This window comes from Aotus nancymaae, unplaced genomic scaffold, assembly GCF_030222135.1.
Source record: "Aotus nancymaae isolate 86718 unplaced genomic scaffold, 86718_ANA_hifiasm-v0.15.2.pri h1tg000036l, whole genome shotgun sequence".
In the NCBI taxonomy this organism is placed as follows: domain Eukaryota; kingdom Metazoa; phylum Chordata; class Mammalia; order Primates; family Aotidae; genus Aotus; species Aotus nancymaae.
Window position 1 is genome coordinate 65,156,219 of NW_026988450.1, and position 4,621 is coordinate 65,160,839.

The following is a 4,621-nucleotide window of genomic DNA, read 5'->3' on the forward strand; positions in this document are numbered from 1 at the left end:
ATAGCAGTCGAGAGGCAGTTCAGCAGTGGTGTTTATATCCACTTTATTTTATTTTACTTTTTAAGTTCCAGGGTGCATGTGCAGGATGTACAGGTTTGTTACATAGGTAAATGTATGCCATGGTAGTTTTCTGTACCTATCAACCCATCACTAGGTATTCAGACCAGCATGCATCAGCTCTTTTCTCTAATGCTCTTCCCCTCCACTGCACTCCCTCAATAGGCCCCAGAGTATGTTCCCTTCCCTGTGTCCATGTGTTCTCATTGTTCAGCTCCCACTTATAAGGGAGAACATGCGGTGTTTGGTTTTCTGCTGAAGACAATGGCTTCCAGCTTCACCCATGTCCTACCAAGGACATGATCTCATTCCCTATTATGGTTGCATAGTATTCCGTGGTGTATATATACCACATTTTCTTTATCCAGTCTATCATTGATGAGCATTTAGGTTGTTTCCATGTCTTTGCTATTATGAATAGTGCTGCAATGAACATACGTGTGCATGTATCTTTATATAGAATGATTTGTATTCCTTTGTGTATATACCCAGTAATGGGATTGCTGGGTCAAATGGTATTTCTGGTTCTAAATCTTTGAGGAATTGCCACACTCCCTTCCACAATGGCTGAACTACTTTTCATCCCCAGCAACAGCATAAATGCATTTCTATTTCTTTTCAACCTTGCCAGTATCCATTGTTTCTTGACTTTTTAATAATCACCATTCTGACTGGTGTGAGAGGGTATTTCATTGTGGTTTTGATTTGCAATTCTCTATCAGAGATGTTGAGCTTCTATTTCATGTTTGTTGGCCACATGTATGTCTTTTTTTTGAGAACTGCCTGTTCATATCCTTTACCTACTTTTTAATGGGGTTGTTAGTTTTTTAATTGTAAATTTGGCTTAGAGTTTTTACCTCTTCTATAGTGGGTGTTATCTTCCCTTTGCTTCTTGCAGAAATCCTAAGGAAGACTGGCAATCCTGCACTTGGCAGAGAACTAGAAGCTTTCATGGTGCCCCAGTGGCGGTGGATAGATGATCCAGCAGGAGTGGCAGACAGCAATCTTAATGTCCAAAAAGCAGCCATGGTACTGCCACTGAAAAGACTTCAGTGACGATATCTATCAACAGTGGTGCTTTGCATGTTGATATACAATTTGCCCAGCATCATTTGGGAGAAAACCAATTCTTTCTCCACCAAGATACTTCTGCACCTTTGTAAAAAAATCAATTGAAAGCAAATGTGTTGGTCAATTTTGGGGCTGTTTGTTCTTCGTCATTGATCTATTTGCCTATCTTGATACCAGTACTATACTTTCTTTTGTTTTTTTATTATGTTTTGTATGCTTTATTATGTTATCATAAATGGGATTGTTTGCTTGCTTTCTTTTTGAATAGGTTGTTGGTAGTGTATAGAAATATTATTGATTTTTGTATGTTGATTTTATATCCTTCATTTTTACTGAACTTATTATTTCTAACAATTTTTTGGTTGAGTCTTTGGGATTTTTTATATCTAAGATTATGTCATCTGTAAATAGAAACAATTTAACTTCTCTCTGTTTTGGACACCTTTTCTTTCTTTCTCTTACCTTATTTCTCTGGTGAGCACTTCTAGGACTATGTTGAATAGAAGTTGTGAGAGTAACCAGCCTCATCTGTTTCCTGATCTTAGAGAAAAAGCTTTCCCCTTTTCACCACTGAATATGATGTTAATTGTGGACTTGTCATCTATTACTTTTAATGTGTTTAGATACATTTCTTCTATGTTTAATTTGCTGAGAGTTTTTATCATGAAAGGATATTGCATGTGGTGAAATACTTTTTCTGCATTTATTGAGATGATCATATGGTTTTTATCCTCCATTCTAGTAATGTGATTTATCACATTTATTGATTTGTATATGTGGAATCATAATTGCATCCCAGAGATAAATTCCTCTTGATCATGGTAAATAATCTTTTTTTCTTTAAAAGTAATTAATTTGACTCTGATTACAAAACACAGGTGAGGAGCACAGACGTTGCCTGTAACCCCTCAGAGTTGTCCATCTTCCCAGTCTATGCTTCTATAAATACCCTTTGTACAACATTAAGCTCATGCTCTTCCCAAGCGCTTGCACATTCTAACAGCTGCAGAGTATATAGTATACGACCAGGTGGAAAGTTAGATAGACGCCCCACTCACAGCTAAGGCCCTTCCAATTAAGCCTTCAGGCTCCCTTTGCTAATAGTAACTGGTTGCTCTTCGTATTGGTCATAGATAAATGACACCTGCGCAATTCTCTGAGCACTTTCAAGTAACCTCAGCAGGCAGTGATTGGACCGTTTCCTTGCTCCGAGCTTCCTATGTCCCAGACTGCCTGTGGCACCCGGACTGCTGCTGCCCCTGGGTCCCGCATATTCCAGGGTGACGATGGAGGAAGGCAGACCAGGCCAAGCATGAGGAATTAACAGTCTTTATTGGGCTCAGACCAGGAGTCCATGGGTCTTGAGGACCTCTATTTGTCAATTTTCTTCTCCACGTTCTTCCCGGCTTGTTTCCGTAGCCTCGTGAGCTGCTGCTTCTTCCGGTAGTGGATCTTGGCTTTCTCCTTCCTCTTTTCCTCCAGGATGGCCGTCACTGCCTGGTACTTCCAGCCAACCTCGTGAGCCAGGTGCCCCAGACAGACAAACTTCCTTATAGGCTTCAGACGCACGACCTCGAGGGCCGCAGGAACCACCATCCGCTTTTTCTTGCCTTAGGGTGGATGCCGCCAAACACCTGGAGGCGGTCCGAGGCGGTCCCTGGCAGCCTGGCCTCGCTTGGTCTTGTGGGGCAGCATACCTCGCACGGTCGGCCAGAAGATGCGGCAGGGACCCGGAAGTTATAGGGGCCCCCGGAAGGGTTGCGGAGGAAAGCCAGGTACTTCAACTTGTTTCTGTAGAAATTGCTAGAAATGTCGATGCCCTCGCAGCAAACAACCACCACCTTCCGGCCCAGCAGTATCTGCTTAGCCGTGATGGACGCCAAGCGGCCTTGACCATCAAGCACCGGGACCTGCACCTCCGCCATCTTCGGGAGCCGCCCGGGACAGCGGTAAATAATCTTTTTACAATGCTTTTGGGTCCGCTTGCTAAAATTTCATTGAAAATGTTTGCACCTATATTCATCAGAGGTATTTGCCTGTACTTTTATTTTCTTATAGTGTTCTTGTATGGCTTTTGCATCAGGGTAACGCTGGCCTTGTAAAATCAGTCTGAAAGTATTCCTTCCTCTTCAGTTTTATTGAAAGAGTTTGAGAAGAATTGATATTAGTCATTCTTTTGTTATTGTTGTTATTGTTGTTTTTGAGATGCAGTTTCTCTCTTGTTGCCAGGGTTGGAGTGCAGTGGCTTGATCTTGGCTCACTGAAACCTCCACCTCCCGAGTTCAAATGATTCTCCTGCCTCAGTCTTCCAACTAGCTGGGATTACAGGCATGTGCCACCATGCCTGGCTAATTTTGTATTTTTAGTAGAGACGGGGTTTCACCATTTTGGTAAAACTGGGTCACAAGCTCCTGAGCTCAGGTAATTCACTCCCTTCAGCCTCCCAAAGTGCTGGGATTAGACATGAACCACCACGTCCGGCCAATTTTTTTTTTTTTTTTGAGACGGAGTTTCGCTCTTGTTACCCAGGCTGGAGTGCAATGGCGCGATCTCGGCTCACCACAACCTCTGCCTCCTGGGTTCAGGCAATTCTCCTGCCTCAGCCTCCTGAGTAGCTGGGATTACAGGCACGTGCCACCATGCCCAGCTAATTTTTTGTATTTTTAGTAGAGACGGGGTTTCACCATGTTGACCAGGATGGTCTCGATCTCTTGACCTCGTGATCCACCCGCCTCGGCCTCCCAAAGTGCTGGGATTACAGGCTTGAGCCACCGCGCCCGGCCACTAGTTATTCTTTAAATGTTTTGTAGAACTCAACCTTGAAGCCATCTGGTCCTGGGCTTATCTTTGATGGGAAATTTTTTATAACTGATTAAATCTTCTTATCATTGATCTATTCAGAGTTTCTATTTCTTTATAATTTAGTCTTGGAAGGTTGTATGTTTCTGGAAATTTAGCTATTTCTTCTAGGCTTTCCAGTCTTTCGACATATAATTGTTAACAGTAGTGTCTTATGATCCTTTGTTTTTCTGCGATATCAGTTGTAATGTATCCTCTTTCACTTCTAATTTTGGTTACTTGAGTTCTCTCTCTTTTTTATTTAGTCTAGCTAAAGATTTATCCATTTTGCTTATCTTTTCAAAAAACCAACCATTAGTTAAATTAATCTATTTTTTCTAGTCTCTATTTCATTTATTCCTGCTCTGATTTTTTGTTATTTTCTTCCTTCTACTAACTTTGGACTTAGCTGGCTTTTCTTATTCTGGCTTCTTGGGGTAACCTTAGGTTGTTTATTTAAGATCTTTTTAAAAAATATATAGTCATTTATTGCTGTAAATTTTCCTCTCAAAACTGCTTTTTCTATATCCCATAAGTTATGGTGTGTTTTGTTTCTCTAAAGGTATTTACAACTTTTCATTTTTCTTTTGACCCATTGGTTGTTCAGGAGCATGTTGTTTAATTTCCCCTTATTTGTGATTTTTCCTACGTATCT

At 41.3% G+C, this 4,621-nt stretch overlaps 1 pseudogene; it reads right to left on the reverse strand.

The window, feature by feature from the left end:
- Window positions 1-2,467: 2,467 nt before the first annotated feature.
- On the reverse strand, window positions 2,468-3,053 carry LOC105710793 (large ribosomal subunit protein uL13-like; annotated as a pseudogene).
- Window positions 3,054-4,621: the final 1,568 nt, after the last annotated feature.